The sequence below is a fragment of the Hydra vulgaris genome, chromosome 12 (genome assembly GCF_038396675.1).
Source record: "Hydra vulgaris chromosome 12, alternate assembly HydraT2T_AEP".
Classification (NCBI taxonomy): domain Eukaryota; kingdom Metazoa; phylum Cnidaria; class Hydrozoa; order Anthoathecata; family Hydridae; genus Hydra; species Hydra vulgaris.
Window position 1 is genome coordinate 11669365 of NC_088931.1, and position 18610 is coordinate 11687974.

Below are 18610 nucleotides of genomic sequence, written 5' to 3' on the forward strand. Positions count from 1 at the left end.
ATACTGACTGATTGACTTCCATATACTGACTGAATTACATGTCGATTTACATGTCTCTTATATAGTAAAATGAACCTGTGTGAACCTGTTCTGGAAGATTCTAGATGCTTTTTTTCGATGCTTCTGAAAGCTTCTGAATGTTTCTGGATATTTCTGGATGCTTCCAGATGCTTCTTCTGGAAACTTCTGGAAGCTTCTGCATGCTTCTGGAAACTTCTGGATACTTCCTTTAATTATTAAAAAACTTCCGTGACGTTGACACGGACCAGACTTAAGAAAATGAAACAAACCAAAAAAGTTGCACTTGTTTTGTCCGCTGCAAAATGGCACTTGTCAACGAAATTCTGCCTGTGTGCTGTCACTTGTCAGCTGATTGCTCATGTCATGGCATGCTATGACTCCAGACTCCTGAACTGTTTGCTGCGGTAGTATAGTTCGTTTTGTTTTTAAGACATGTGTAAAACTAGGAACACTTTTTAGCATTGTTCTATGTTGGTTGCAAATGTTTTGTCCAATACTGTATATATATATATATATATATATATATATATATATATATATATATATATATATATATATATATATATATATATATATATATAATATATATGTATATATAACAAAGATTTGTTTGAGCTTAATTTTGGTTGCCCGGACTAAACTTACAGAAAATGATTTGTAAAGAAAATTAAAACCCAACATTAAAACGCATCGAAAAAATAAAAAAATTTTGGAAATATGAAAATCTATTTGATAAATGAGCGTTTTTAATAAGATTTTACAAACCTTTTTTAATATAAAATTGATAAACTATACATAAATCTGGTAAATGAAAAATCTATTAATTCACAGAGGTCATAAAATAAAATTTGATTACAATCGCATCAATTAGCAGCGAATCAATTAAACATCAGTGCACCAACGTTTGGAACAATCTCCCTCATTCTTTTAAAACTGAAAATTCAATTTCTCGATATGTTTTCTCAATAAATTAAAAAAAACACTATTTGGATAGCTAGTAGAATAATAACATCAATAAAAGCAATATATCACTGTTAATAGTCTTATTAAAAATGCTCTCTCTTGTATATTTTATTTATTTTATCTTTTTTTTTTTTTAAGAATTTTTACATTTATGTACAGCTTTTTTGTCGTCCTTGTACAATGATTGAATGTGTATGTGCGTATGCATGTGTGGGTATATGTATGCGTGTGTGGGTATATGTATGTGTACAAATGTGTGTATATGTGTATGTATGTGTGTTAATATGTGTGTGAATGTGTATATATATTTCTGTATGTGCGTATGTAGATAAGTATAGACATATTTAAATATACCATTGTTATTATTATTATTACCTTTATTTTTATCAATATCATTTTTTTTTAATAATACCATTATTTTTATTGTTATTAATACCATTTTTATTATAATAGTTATTATTAATGTTATTATTATTGTTAACGTTATGATTTTTAGAGTTGTTATTATTTTATTCTTATGTTATTATTCATTATTATTATTAGGTGTTTACGCATCATTAGTAATTATACTATTTATAAATATCCTTGAAATGTAAAATCATGTAATTCAGAATATATTAATTGATTGATTGATTGATCTGTAATATCAAGTAAATTGTTGGGGTTTTATTTTCATATTAAAAAAAAAAAAGTAATGGTGTGCTTGTTAATGAAAAACCATCGCGAATAAAAAATGTCATTTAAGTCAAAAATTACATAAAATAAAAAATCACTATTACAATCTTTATAAAAACATTTACCATAAATATCATAAAAATTTCGAATTGTTATAATTATTAAATAATTTAAAAATAATTTTAATGCAAATTTAAATAGATGATAATTAGACTTTTTTTAACAAATTTGTTAACTATGCCATTAAATGTTTTCGAAGATTTATGGCTATGAAAATAACCGTTTTTAAAATGTTTTTTCTTTGACATTGAAAGGAATCACTGATACCTGCGTCTTCAATAGAAATATTCGCACATTCACAATGGTACCACTGTGAACACTTTGTACACTGCACCCAATCTTTCTTTTTAAAGCCTGTGGCAAATCTATGATGATAAAAAGACTATTCGGAAATATATTAGTATTCATCTATGCTATATATACATCTGTATAGCTGTAAACACCATACACCTATAAAAACAAAGATACCAAGATTTAAAAAAAAGGATAAATTTAAATTTACATAGAACTCCAAAAAACAAGAACTAGTGCAATTTAGTATATTTGCCTTGCAAACAAATTCAGCTCACCCTAAATTACCTACCCCTCACCTCTCCCCTAACCACTAAAACAATCTAAACATTAATGAATAATAAGAACTGGTAGCATAGTAATAAAAATAAATTTTCAAGCAAAAAATTTTTCACTTTCCCTGCAAATGTAATTACGAAATTGCACATCATTAAATGGAGAATTAAAGATTTTTCATTTTGTTAAATAAAAAATCTTTGTGTTTATAAACCGATCCTAAATAATTAAAAGTTTTGCAATAAAAAATAACAACTTAATAATTTCTCCAGCATAAATGCAGCATAAAAATATACAAAACTATAAAAGACATGTAATAATAAATAATGAATAGGCATTAACAATAGTGTCTATTTCATTCATATATGATAAAAATAATTTATTGTAAATTAAAACAATTATGATTGCTAATATTAACATCAACTAAATATAAAAAAAGTTAAATATAAATAGCTGCCTATAAATAATAAGCTTTTTTATTTAATTCTGCATAAATAATTTATAAAAATTTAGTGATAATTGAAAATAATAGTAAAATCCAATATCAAATTTCCCCTGGCCCATTTTCCGAAAAAAAAATACTCAGGCAATAATAACACAAAATATTTTTTTACTCTTTTAATTCTAGGTCACCTTTTTTTTGTAATATAAGGCATTGGTAATTTTCTCAATAAAATTTGGGCATAGACATTCAATCCATAAAAGATAGTACTTACCAGTAAGAAAATTTTTAAAATGTCAGGATAAGAAAAAAAAATGTATAGTCACATATTAAGCCCTATTTTGACACCGTTATTGTAATTTTGTCGCCCACAAAAATTTGTTGAAATTATTTAATATTGATTTTATAATTAAAATTCATTGAAACTATAAAACTTAAGTTTAAATGATGTAAATTGTTCCTACAAATATTTTCGCAAACAACTTTTTTAATTAACTTTTTAAACAAATAGTCTTTTAAGATATTTTAGTTTATGATTAAAATAAGTTAAATCCGTGTCCCTAAATAACAGCTGGATGTCACTAACATACATTATGAATTTTACCTTCACACAACTGTAATGCATAGTAGCATACATAAAAAGACAGTAACTGTCTTTTTGTAAACAATGGCTTTGTGTTAAAATAACTCTTGGGTTTAATATGTTGAACTTACGCTTAAAAATGTCTTTAGCAATTGCAATTGACTTGTCGTGTGAAACATGTGATAAAATATTTGAATATAAAGGATCAAGAAAAATTCTTCTGTTTTTACTTTCAGATGAAATCCAATGAGAACTAGCTGGATTAAAGGGAATAAAGACTTGATCTATACATTCAATGTCAACATCTTTCCATAAAAGCTTTAAACTTCGTTAATAGCTTTTTGCTAATGCTTCTTTTGGCCCACAATATTTTTTAGAAGAGTACCTTTTTTCAAGGCAATACAGAAAGCTTCCAATGACTTCATCTTGAAGCCAGCCTTTCTCAAAATGAAAGTTGCTTTGTTGCAATTTTTGCAATAACTCTGAAGAAATTTTTTTTTTAAGTGTAAAGAGAGAAATAAGAGAAAGTTGGTGAGGACCATGTCTATAAAGAAAATAGGTAATATTTACCTATATATATAAACCCATAAACACAAAAAGTGAAATTAAAGCCTCCTCACAGGAGCACTAACCTAACAAGAGTACTAGTAAAGTCACTAGTTTTGATGTCATCACATATTGTTTGAATTTCTTCTTTATGTATTAAATCAATATTTTTTTGACACATTTTCATAACTATTTTCTCTTTTTGGTGCTGTTCAGGATATTGGTATGGTTTTATTTTTATTTTCCTTTTATTTTTCTTATTTTTCTGAACTTATTAGGCTGCCATTGACATTAATCTAATTTCTTATTTGGTACAAAAATTAATGGTTGAGTTTGCAATGTTGCCTTATAGGTATGTCAGATGAGTTTATGCCTTTAATGGCTTTAGTTTGCGCCTAACCATATCTTTTAATGTCTGTTTATTGATGGAAGTTGAAGGCTGATTACATTTTGATTAGTTACTAATAGACATAATTCATCAACATTTTTTTTTAACCTGTCAGCCTCGTTATGAAAGGTTTGTAGTTTTTTCATTAACTGAACTCCTCTGAAAAACAGCTAATGATGATTCTTTTAAGTTGTTCTTTTTTTACTTTTCAAAATGAATGATTGTAACTTGCGAATATGTTTACAAAGGTTAACGTTGTCATTGCAACTACACTTGTATAAATGCTCACACAAACTAATAATGCCTGGATTTATACACAATTATACATGTGAACACAAACTTTCTTTACAGATATCTTTCAAAATGTCAACTTTATACGTTATGTCTTTTGATTGATTTCGCACAGTGTACTCCATTGATGAACATTTAAAAACGCAGATATCTGAAATCAGCATCATTTTTCATGACGTTTTTTATATTTTTTAGGGAGAGATATAGTTCCTAGATTAATTTTGTTACTTTGTGTCTCCAATAATCATCTTCCTTAATTTGTAAAATTAATTTAATCAAATTATCTAACCTTTTATTAGGTCGACTATCCATATAGATTGTCTTCAATTTGTTATAAAATGATTCAAGTAACATATTTGTGTCAGTATCTGCATGATGAAAGTTCCGATAACAAGAAGCCCATTTTTCATGTCGAGAAGCGTAGTAAGTTCCAAAGTAATTTACGAAATTAGGACTTTTCATATCCCCTGACAAAAACTTTCATAATTGATGTAAAAATTATAGGATCTTTTTCATCAATCGTTGTCTCTAAGATCTGGTAAATTTCTTCTTGTAAATGAGTAGGACCAACTAAAGGAAGTTTAGTTAAAAAATAAAATTTTCATTAAAGTACATTCAAAATAGTTATATTTAAGATATTTGCATTAAAATATTTCAACTAAGTGATTTCCGCAAGCTTGAATGGCCATTCGATAAACTAGTTAAGGGAAATAAATGATAATTCTATATTATTATTTAATTTAATATTACTTAAAAAAATAAATGGTAATTTAATATTATCAAATATTTTGAATAATCAAATGTTTTAGTAGGACAATGTCTGATGTCCAACTGTTCAATTAAGCCCTAACGTCCGAAGAAAAGGATTTTGTCTCACAAGTAATAATTGCATTAAGGGAGACTTACACATTTGAAAAAACTTTACAAAGAGAAAAACTTTGACTCACAATAAATAATTTTAATTAGGGGAGACTTACAAATTTATAAAAAATTACCAAAGAGAAAGATTTTGTCTCACAAGTAATAATTTCATTAAGGGGAGACTTATACATTTGAAAACTTGTTAACAAAAAGTCATAAAAAAGAGAATCCCTAGCTCTTCACTAATGAAAAATTCACTTTAAGAATTCTTTATTAAACTAAACTTTTAAGAGCTTTTAAGTTTAAGAGCTTCAAGAGTTAAACTCAGAAAGAGAATAAGCTTATTTTGTAAATAAATTAAAGAAGAACCTGCTGAATATTAAAATTTTTTCCTTTTTACTTCAGCATTTAATTCTGCATAAATTCTACTATCACTTTCAATTTGGTTTTAGTTAGGGAGGCTGAATAAGCGCGAATTAGCATATGTGCAAACTGTCATAAAAGAGAAGCGTTGCAAAAACTGGCATAAGTGCGAACTGGTGTATGTGCGAATTGGCATAAGTGCGCCAAAAGATTTTGAAAACATTGGCATAAGTGCAAAGCAGTTGCAAATACTTGAACTAGCACAAGTGCGAATTAGCATAAGTGTGCCGAATAAACTTGCAAATTTTGGCATAAATGCAAATTGGTATTTCGCACTTATGCCAATCCGCACTTATGCCAATGTTTGAAAATTTATTCGGCGCACTTATGCCAGTTTTTGCAACTGCTTTGCATTTATGACAGTTTGCATTCGCACTTATGCCACGTTCGTAAATTTATTCGGCGCACTTATGCCAGTTCTCACATATGCCGATTCGCACTTATGCCAGTTTTTGCAACTGCTTCGCACTTATGCCAGTTCGCACTTACAATGAAATGATAACTCTAATATTTAATATAATTATAATGAAATGACACCTCTGATATTTAATACCATTTTTAACAAAATAAATCATGTTTACTCTACTAGATTTTCAAATGAGAACTACATTCAACCCAAAACCTATTATACGGCCACCAATTTTTTTATTGCAAATAGAGGACCGAAATTATGAAATACTTAACTTAATAACATCAAAACTACTACTCCTTTTGACAAATTTAAAATAAAACTTAAACAAAACTTCTTGCTACTGACAATGAATTAAGTTATTTCTAAATATCTTAAATAATTTTATTCTCTTTTATTAATTTACTTAATTGTTTTATTTTTTTATAGTTTATGTTTATATATACATATTTTTTATACATACATGTTTGTTTTTTTATATATACTGTAAAATCGCCTAAGTTCGGTCACCATGTAACTTCGGTCATTTAGGAAAAAATATAAAAAAAGCATGCAAAATTCAAATTTTACAAACTTTTTTTTCTCAAATAATATTTATAATTAGTTCGCAATATGAATCTATAAAAAAAAATAATAATGTTTATATGCAACCTGCTCAAATAATTCTTTAGCAAAACAACAATTTGAAAAAATACATACTATTAAAATCTAAAATAAGCAAATTATTTAAATAATTAAATTTAATCTTAATGAATAAGACATTTCTCTCATTCAATTGCGCAACTATTTTCTCAACATTAAAACGAGGCCAGTAAGGACAAAAATGTAAACAAATAGCGACAAATTGCTTAAATTACCTTTTAAGTTACTAATTTTTCTGTTTATCTATTAAAAAATTTTTTTAACTTTTCACAAATGCCAAAGACATGTTAAATCATAATAAAATTGTTGAAACTGAATTATAAGACCAACCTTGAATTCCTTGTTTTGGTGCAATCCAGTTGAACTTGTGAATGAATTCTACGAATATATATATATATATATATATATATATATATATATATATATCTATATATATATATCTATATCTATATATATATATATATATCTATATATATATATCTATATATATATATATATATATATATATATATATATATATATATATATATATATATATATATATATATATATATATATCTATATATATATCTATATATCTATATATCTATCTATCTATCTATCTATCTATCTATCTATCTATCTATCTATATATATATATATATATATATATATATATATATATATATATATATATATATATATATATATATCTTTATATATATATATGTATATATGTATATATATATATATTTATATATATAAAAATTGCCGGAGAACTATTTCTTAAGAAGAATCACCCATTTAGCTAGATAAACGATAAATGTTATTTTTCAGATGTTGTAGTTAAGTTGGAGAATTTTTATAAAAATTTTTTTTTTTAATCTCAATAATAAATTGTACATTTCATGTATTTTTACAATTTTATAAAAGGATCTATAAAGTAAATATGGCACATTCTTTGTGAATTTGTAAAGCTACTATTGTTTGACTTTCTATAACTTCTTTGAGTAATAGTTGATTTCTTCCATTTAAAAAGGCTGGAATATTAATGTTATAGCAAAAGGCTTAAGCAAATCAGATATTAAAAAATCTTCATCAGCCATTACAGAATTTCCACTCTCCTATCAAAAGTCTTTATTGCTTAACTATTTCAATATCAGAAATAGAACCAACAAATAGTTCATTAACAAAATGTTATTGCACCAAAAAAAGCAATTCCAACGAAATATAAAGATAAAATGGTGCTTATAGTGGGAAAACAAACTACTTTGAATTGTAAGGTTTGAATTTCTTTGACAAACCAATTCAAAACAGTCAATAATAACTTTTGTTTTAGGATAAGTCTATTTGAAACATTACAACATGTTAAGTTTTTGGTGATCTAAATTAGACCGAAATAGTATTGCAAAGGTATATCAAATTTAACCATATAATAAGATCTTGACACAGTAGATTTTGGTGTCTTAAACTAGGAAGTAAAATTTAAATAGAAAAAGTTTCAGCCATATTAACAACATGAATAGTTGGTCAATCAATTTCATGTTTCACCTATAACCAGATATGTAAAATATGAAAGATATGTAAACAATTCTTTGGGTAACTTTTCCTCAGAATAATGTTCAGGATAATAATACTTTATACTTTCACGTTCATTTCTAGGACTTAAATAGTCAAATAAAATTCCAAAAATTTCTTTTCTCATGCCAGTGAACGAGTTAAAACATTTATCAACTTTTTTGTAGCTAATAATATTATTTTTTAATTGGTCGTTGATTATTTTTAAACTTTTATACTCTTCAAGCAAGCTACATTAGTTTTCATAATTTATTAATCTTTTTTAAATGATTCTTTTTTTTGGATGGCAATAGCTTACAGTTTTCACAATTTTAACTATTTGTGAAATCTAGTAATGTATAAAGTAATTTATCGCTTAACTTAGTTGTGAACTCTGGATATTTTGACCTTTTACATGAAGATTTTCAAGGTAATTTTTCTTTTGTTGTCTTAAATAAACGCAAGCTTTAAACTCCATTTCTTTTTCTTTTTTTATTTACTGCAACTAACTTTTATCTTTTAAGGCTTAAAATGAAACTCGCATACTTTAGTGTATTTCATTATTTCATAATTATCAGCACCTCCTTTACGTCTATATTAACATATTTTGTTACACCAAGCTTTGAGAACCAGAGCTGGAAAAAACCCACTTTTTATTATTTCAGAAAGTGGGTTTTTGGGCTTTTTGGGTTTTTTGGGTTTTATTTTTAAATGCTAGATATCATTATAAAAATGAAAAAATCAAATATTAATGACTGCATGACAATCATAATGACTGCCCGACAATCATAATATGGAGATTTCCAGAAAATTCAATAAATATCATATCGAAATGGTTTAAGATATTAAAATTTTAGCAAAAAATGACAATTGATAATAATAGTTTTCAAAGCTTAAATTGTAAAATGGTAATATAGCCTTATGACAGTAAAACTTAAAACCGTTGAACATAAGTTCAACAGTTATGTTTAACGGTTAAACTTGAAATGATCATTGCTATTCAAATTCAAATCTTTTCAATTGTCACCTAGATTACTATCAATTTCAGATGTAAAACTATCAGATTGTTCATTGTCACTTGGCTCAAATTTGAAGTTAGTGCCACAGCTGCCACCCGACAGTGCTTTATGGTTGGTCTTGATGAAAACAAGCTTCTCAACAGATTCCTGACTGAGAGAATTCATAAGCTTTGAATGAATAAATCTAAATGTGGAGAAATTTCTTTCGATGCTGCAGATGCTGTAAATAAACTTAATATAAAAAGAAATTTTTTTATACAAATATAAATTTTAATATAAAAAGAAAATCAGAAATTTTAGTATTTCAAAAAACTTGAAAAACAAAAAACCTGAAAAACCCAGAAATTTTACTTTATTGGGTTTTTAAAAAAAACCCAAAACCCAAAAAACCCACTTTGTCCAGCCCTGTTATTAATGTCGTGTTTTTTTTTCTTGGTTCAGGAAAGAAAACAGACCAATATTAGTTTTTTCCATATTGTTATTATAAAATGAGTTTCCTCACAAAGATATACAGTAATACTTTCCTCTTCCACTTTTTTCAATATTGATCTGATAATGCTATAGTTAAAATAAGACATTTTTATTTAGTACTAATATAGTTTGTTTCCATTTTTGTCCTTATTGGCCTCTTTTTGAAGCTAAGAAATCAGTTGCGCATTCGAATTAGAGAAATAGACCGGGTGAATAAAAAGGAGAAACTGCTTTACTCAGTAATTGGTGAGCTTTATGTGAATAAAAACTTAACCAAAATTGACTAAGTCTTTATTCACAAAAAGCTGACCAATTACTGAGTAAAACCAATTGCTCATTTTTGTTCACTCGGCCTTATTTCTATTAGCAGTAATATTGTGAAATGTTGATTAGGGTACTTGCTTTTGAGGAAATTTTTGAATTTCAATTAACTACCCCTTGAAATATGGGACATTGGTGTTAAAACTAACTTTGTTTAAAAATTAGTCTGATTGGACCACAATTGTGCCTCCCCAGACTTCTTTTAATTGAAAAAAAGTAAGTAAATATTCGTAAAGTTTGACAGAGGTAATAATATCAAAATTTTGAACTGAATTTTGATATAAATACCTCCGCCAAACTTTACGAAAAAAAAAGATAGGTATTGATGTATATTTTCAAATAAAAAGGATAGTTAAGGCAGAATATGTCAACTTTTGCTGTTTTATTGGGTTAAATAGTGTTAAAAATCGCAAAAAAAGTGAACTATTTTACCGCGAATTAAAAGCATAGTTACAGTTAAGTTTTTTTATGAATGAAGATTTATCTTTAATTGATTATTAATTATTTAAATAATATAAAAGTTCGTTTAAATAAATTTGTTTGATTATCATCATTTTTGAATCATTTTTTCCATTGTAGAAAGTGAGTCAATTAACCTCTTCTTAGACAAATTTAACGACTTTTTTCCAGGCCTTTTTGTATCAAATCTAGCTTTATCAACAGTAAGTAGTCGGTTCTGAATATCTTTTTCTTTATTATATTTGTGAACAAACTGTTGCATCATTCCTACTGCTCTTTTAGTAGGATAATTTATAACAACTAGATACCAATACTGAGGTGGAAGGGTAAACCATTCTCTAATCCTTTGTTTATCCAATCCAATTCTATCAAACATCAAATAGGAGAATTAATCAACTAGTAATGATAAACTTGGGGATCATTGTAAACTCTCTTTTCGATCCTAATCTTGTTTTCCACTTCAATGAGCAATCTATTGTCAATTTTAAAATAATCAGAGTTTGGCATGTCATGTTAAAGCATAGCAGAGGCAATCTTGCTTTTTTCTTCGTTGTAGACGTCTTCATTCAACAAAAAAAGAGGTACAATTGTAGAATCTAGATACCAGGAATGTTTGTAAAATGGTTTCAATACTACTTCAACTGTGTCTGGTTTGGCACAAACCTCTTTGTATAGATTGCATTTTATGTATTAATAAAATATCTAGATGCTTTGATAGCCTTATCAGATTGCAAATACCATTTTGTATAAAAACATGCTATGAATTCCGTTATGATATTTATTTCTTCTAAAAGTAGTTTATCTTCCCGAACAAATTTAATTTAGTTAGAAAGAAGTAGCAATTTTAATAATATATAACTTTTCCGAGAAACCAAAGCAAAAGTGGACAGCTCCTGGTTTTTTAACTTTTACACCTTCAGAAGACAAATAAGCAACAACTTGCTCAGCTAGTTCTTTTCTATTGTTTTTTAAAACTTTTTCACTTTTAATATATTCTTTGCAAAAAATTGGAGACTCAACTGCTGCACATTCGATAACAGTTCCTTTTGTTATCCCAAAGAAATCTTGTAACATTAGTATCATAATGAAAACCAGGAGTTTCAAATATGTCTTTGAGTTTTTTAAATAAAATATTCTCTGTTCCAGATGTCTTTCTTTGAATCACAACATTACAAAAGTGAACAATCTTCAGCTCTGATATACAGTGTCTACAAGCAAGAAATAATGGATAGATATCTAGATTGTTTTCTATTATAAAAAGAGAACCCTTTTTAGTTCCAGTATTATTCCTTTGGTTTCATACTCCTTTAGGAGTTCATCACACCTTTATACTGATCCTCACCTGAGAAAGATGCTAGAGAAGATAATCTGAGAAGATAAACCTCTCCATCAACCTTTAAAAGAACTGCTAATCTGTCATTTTTGAATCGCTTGCCTTTTTTTAATTCAAATAAGGTTTTACAATCAAAATGAATGGTAGGTGGATATTTCGAGGCTTTTAAAGCAGCTTTAATATCATTTCTGGCTTGTTTACTTATTATTAAGTTTATTTTTTTCATATGTGACGAGGCTTCTAAAATTCTGCAATGTAATTTACTTACATCCACGAATTGCAGGAGATATATCACTGACTGATGCTGCAAGAGCAACACTGCCACTGTAAATATCTTTAGGAATTGTGCACGTTATTGGTTTTTTATTTATTTTTTATTTTCTCTTTGTCCAGTCTCCATGTTCAAAGTCTAAATCATTCAACATTTCTGTATCATTTTCATCTAAAATTAGTTCTTGATTTAAATTTGGTTTAAATTCCAGAGTATTGTGTTTTCTTTTAAATAAACTTTTTTTTTCGAATACTCTCTCTAGACATTTTACTATATTTTTTATCCTCGGTTCCAAGAATAAACTTTCTATGGCTTTGTCTTTATCTGATCTTTTCTTGTTGATTATTATGGTATGCCTAAGATTTTGTGTACCTATCCAAAACACTTTATTAATCTTTTGTACAAAATCTTATTATTTTTTTTAAATCTATAGTTGATCCTCTCTTTTCATGTTTTTTTAAATTGTAGTATTCTTTTTCTAGATTAATTAGATGCTTTCTTAGGGTTTTGTCAGAAAATGTTGGAAATCCAGCTTTATTCCAAGCTTTAATCAAAGATAATATGCACTTGCATTTACCATTTTTGCACTGACTCTCTTTCATCTTTTTAGGCATGCAATGTTGTATTGATGACTTTTTCGCATTTGTTTCCAGTGTAGATTTTATGTAGTAAAAGTTTTTTAGTATTGAAATTTAGTTTTCCAGTTGGAAGTTGAGTACCTTAATAATATAAAAAAGCATTTATTGATGCGTATAATATTAATACTTCAATACTGGATTACTTATTATAAAAATTATTTATTCTAAAAAATATAATATTATAAGCATAAGTTATCATTCTTTATATAAATTATACGTGCATTCATTAAATTATGCATAAAAAGTATAATTTGAGTACAAAATAAAGAGTATATAATCATCAATCGAAATAATATCACCTGATATAGCTGGATTAGTTTCTCCAAAACGAAAAAAAAAACTTTTTTTAAACTGTAAATACTTCTGGACTTTCAAAAATAAAATTAGAAAGAAAAATAAAGAGTTCAAACATACCTGTAAATTCAAGAAAACTACAAATTCATAAACTTCTCTAGTTTCATAAAACTCTCTATATATATGCAACAAAACTTCGATATGGTAATAGGTATTTTATTTTATTTATTATTATCTAAACAAGTAAAATTGTTCTGGCCATACAAATATAATATAATAGTAAAGAAAAATAAAATAGTTGATCAAAAACAAAATAAAAGTGTAAAACAAAGTATTTCATCATTCTTATAAATCGCGGCAAAATAGTTCTTTTTTTTGTTGTTGTTGCGATTTTTAACACTATTTAACACAATAAAACAGCAAAAGTTAACATATTCTGCCTTAACTACCCTATTTATTTGAAAATATACATTAATATTTGTTTTAAAAAAAAATCAGTTTAAAACTTTGATATTATTACCTCACCCAAGCCTTCAGAATATAGTCATTTTTGGACCATTTTTTTAAATTAAAACGAGTCTGGGGGATGGCAAAATAGTGGTCCAATCGTATTATTTTTTTCCAAAGTTAGTTTTAACGCCAATGTCCTACATTTCAAGGGGTAGTTAATTGAAATTCGAAAATTTCCTCAAAAGCATGTACCCTAATATTGATAAGTGTTGCAAATGTAAAATTTACCGGTAACTTTACCTGTAAATTTACCAGCAAATTTTGATATTTTTATAATGGATACACACTTTATTTGAATAAAAAATTTGTTCCTAATTTCATAATTAACTGACGGTTTTTTGAGTTCTAAAAAATATCAAGCTTGTGACATTTTTTTGGAGATAAATTTACAGCTCAACGACGATTATGGATGCGTTGCTAATCCTGTAACGATTGGATGTGTTGATCTTGCTGTTCTACAATGGTTAACGATATGTGCAAGAATTGCTAATAAACATACAAAGCTCATTTAAAGCAAAGTAGTGTTTTTTTGTTAATTGAAAAAACCTTTTTAAATTATTTGAAACATATATTTTTAATTTTATTAACCAGTGATACGTTATTAGTACTTATATAGCGGCCGAACTTATGAGATGGTATTGAAAGTTCGGTCAAAGTAGATGGTTTCATTTTAGATTAAATATTGAATACTAGTTTTTAGTTTTTATTTTGTTATTTTTACAATATCAATTATCTATATAATTTTCTGTATGTTTCAAAAAAAAATTGAAATTTTTTTAATTATGCGCGATAAATAAATATTCAAAGCATGAGTGACCGAACTTTTACGATTTTATGGTACATGTTTTTTTTTTGTTTTTTGCTTTTTTTTCTTTTAACTTTATTTTTGCTATATATATATATATATATATATATATATATATATATATATATATATATATATATATATATATATATATATATATATATATATATATATATATATATATATATATTTTGTATTTTTTTTTTCTTTTACTTATGCGAACAAGCCGCTTGGTTTGTTTTTTTCTGTTCTTGTTATTATTAACTGAAACAGCGTAAAAAATAACACCTAATCCTATTAATGACTATTAATTAATTACTTTAACAAATAGTTCTTTTTATAACTTTTTATTTCAAATCAGCTCTTATATTTAATTTTGTTTTATTTTATTTTTTGTACATCTTGAGGTTTTTATTGTTTTTTATTAAGTTGTGTAGTATTTTTTTGTTTTCTGGCTTTTGTTAATTAAATAAAATATATATATTTCAATTAATTTTTAACGATATCATAAAAAATTTATATTATAAAACAGCTGCTTTGTGACATGCATTTATTACTTCCAGATTTACAACTGATAAACAGCATGATTCTAAAACCCAAGAGGATGAAATAAAGTGACAAGTAGAAACAAAAAAGTTATCGCCATTGTCGGCTTTAAAATGATCAAAAGTGATACTAGGTTTGGAGATAAACTGGCTTTTTATACTTTGTTGGAAGTTAATATATAAATCATCAACCATATCACCTAAATTTCGAGATAAAGTGGTCGGGTGTGGTGGGTGATATTGCCCTTGAGTAAGCACCGAGCACAGATTAATAAAGCCAGATCCAGAAGTTGTCTCAAATAATCTTCCATTTTCAATTATAAATCTAAGCACTGCACGATCGTAGTTTTTTTTAATAACTGTATCTATTGGAGGTCGAATGAAATACAAATTTAACGACGAACTTGATGATTGCTCGATTGTGTCATCGGAATTCTTTTTTCTTTTAGTAGCCAGTTGTGCGCTTTTTTGTTGCTTCTACGCGTAGTTTTTTATGGTCACGTTTTAAATGGTTCTATAGATGAGATAAAGTTCCAGTTTTCTGAACAGAATACTTTTTGTTGCAATTTTCTTCTTTGAATTGCCAGAATACTCTTTTTTTTCAAAGAATTCTTTAACCGCCAATTTTTTAGAAGTCATTTTATAGCTTGATGCAAAAATAGCTTGATATAGCACAAACAAAAAGTATCGAATTTAAAATTACTTTAGTGAAAGCGAAGTCAAACATTGACGACGCAAAAAATAAAAGCTAACTTTTAATTCATTTTAATGAAAAGTACGTTTACGTTTCAAAATTACTCTACCGCTGAATTTTCTGATAACATAAATTATGATATTTTGAAAACTTTTTTTATTTAAATTACTTATGTTTTCATACAAACGCCGTTTGTATAAAAACATAAAGTAATTTATATAAAAAAATGATTAGAAAAACTCGAATCATTTTTTTCGAATCGAATCTCGAATTGGAGCGACATTCGATTCGTGAATCGAATCAATTCGCAGGGCCCTAGTTTTTTTTTTTTTTACTTTCATTTTTATAACAGATATTACTTTCTTGCTGCATTAAAAATCTTTATAAAACCGTATTAGAAATTAATAAAGCAACACAATTTTTGTTAAAATTTATTCATAAAGAATTCAACATTTTTTTTAGTAAAACAGGGATTTTGTTTTACATAAACCATTTTACCTAAATGACATATTTAGGTTCCTTTTATGTTATATTTTTTTTATTTTTAAGTAATTGACAAAAGATAGCTGGAAATGAAGTACGAACACTTTTTCGAATAACAACAGTATGAGGATGCTGAATAAGTGGGAATTTCATAACTGCGAATCTACATAAGTGCGAAGCAGTTGCAAAGACTGGCATAAGTGCGAACTGGCACAAGCGCGAACTGGCATAAGTGCGCCGAAAGAATTTGCAAACATTGGCGTAAGTGCGAACTGGCATAAGTGCGAACTGGCATATGTGCGAATCAATTGCAAAAACTGGCATAAGTGCGAACTGGCATAAGTTCGCCGAAAGAATTTGCAAACATTGGCATAAGTGCGAATTGGCATAAGTGCGAACTGGCATAAGTGCGAATTGGCATAAGTGCGAACTTGCCAATTCGCCAATTATGCCAATTTGCACTTATGCCAATGTTTGCAAATTCTTTCGGCGCACTTATGCTAATTCGCGCTTGTGCCAGTTCGCACTTATGCCAGTTTTTGCAATTGGTTCGCACTTATGCCAGTTCGCACTTATGCCAATGTTTGCAAATTCTTTCGGCGCACTTATGCCAGTTTGCGCTTGTGCCAGTTCGCACTTATGCCAGTTTTTGCAATTGTTTCGCACTTATGTCAGTTCGCACTTATGCCAGTTCGCACTTATGCCAATGTGTGCAAATTCTTTTGGCGCACTTATGCCAGTTCGCGCTTGTGCTAGTTTGCACTTATGCCAGTTTTTGCAAGTGATTCGCACTTATGTCAGTTCGCACTTATGCCAGTTCGCACTTATGCCAATGTGTGCAAATTCTTTTGGCGCACTTATGCCAGTTCGCGCTTGTGCCAGTTCGCACTTATGCCAGTTCGCACTTATGCCAGTCGCACTTATGCAGATTCGCAGTTATGAAATTCGCACTTATTCAGTCGCCCCAACAGTATTACTAACCCAAGTCTTAGCATTGATTTATTGTAATCTTTATTATAAATATATTTGTGTGTTTAATATAAATGTACTACATTGAATAGAATTCAACGTATACATTCAATGAATACGACAAAAGTATATTAAAAAAAGTTTTGATTGCAATTGAAAGTTTGTTTATTGAATTACATTATTAAAAACATTTTATTAGTATTTAATGTCTAGTTGGAGCGATTTTAAAGTTAGCTTACAAATTGAGCAACATAGGTCTCCAAACCATGTTAGTTAATTAGTTGTCGTTGTATCAGATAGATGTTAACTATCGTTACTTTTAAAATGCACCAATTTGTATTAATATTAAACATCATAAAATAATCCCTATATTCACAAGTATAAGAAGTATTGTGTGGTAGTCGGTAAAATGCGAACCATAGTTCTATTGGTTGTTAATGTTTTTCATTTTCCGTTAAATTGTTTATTTTACAGTATATTTTATGGACATCGAGCAGAAACATAAATTATATTTAATTTAAAAGAAATACAATCTCATTTAAATAAAATATATCAAACTACACTATATTCAATTTAAATTAAAAAATTGACGAGCAATCGTTTTTTTAAATATCATAACTGTAGTGGTCACTAAAATATGTCTTGGTTCGCATATTACCGGTTCGCAGTTCGCATTTTACCGACTACCGTATTTTGTTATATAACGATTCTATCTTATTTTTTACTTAATTTTATATGAGCTTTTTTTTTTTTTTTTTAACGTATCAAGTCCTTCTTTTTAAACGTATCAACACTTCTTTTTAACAGAATATCAACATCTAATTATTTGATGCAGAAGCGTATTAACTCCTTTATTTCAACGAGTTGTTCGTTGCACTAACGTAATAAATCCTTTATTTTAACGGATTTCAATCCGTTAATTTAACTGAAAATTTGCTGATGCAAAACGACGGATTGATCTGTTACCCAATCCGTTGTATGCAACTAATTTTTTTAGAGTGAGGTATAAGCTAAGAAACAGAAAACAAAAATGAAACTGAAATAATAAAAAGTAAAAGTAGCTTTCACTTCTTCATATTCATTTTTTATGCTTTTTTTAAACAGTTAAAACCAAGCATAAATAAAAAATATGAGCATAGGGTACTAAAAAATTATTCAAGTTGCAGCCAATTATCAAGAAATCGACATCTTTTATTTTGGTTAATCAAGAACTCAACATCTTTTATTTTGGTTAATCAAGAACTCAACAGCTATAAAAATTAAAACTAAAAAGCGGAAACGAGTTTGAAGCAAACTTAGCCATTACCTCACGTTCCAATCAAGAAATAATCAATAAAATTCAGCGTACCTCCGACGTACAGATACTTAGTAAACATGTAAAATAATTCAGA

General features: G+C 27.4%; 1 long non-coding RNA gene across 2 annotated transcripts; it reads right to left on the reverse strand.

The window, feature by feature from the left end:
* Positions 1–1729: 1729 nt before the first annotated feature.
* On the reverse strand, positions 1730–13463 carry LOC136088453 (uncharacterized). 2 transcript variants are annotated; one of them, XR_010642175.1, is made up of 3 exons: positions 13334–13463; positions 7202–7249; positions 1730–2169 (listed from the first exon to the last, which is right to left on the reverse strand). It is a non-coding gene; the product is annotated as an uncharacterized LOC136088453 (long non-coding RNA). The 2 variants fall into 2 exon arrangements; XR_010642174.1 differs by lacking the exon at positions 1730–2169 and adding an exon at positions 4703–5106.
* Between the last annotated feature and the right edge of the window lie 5147 nt (positions 13464–18610).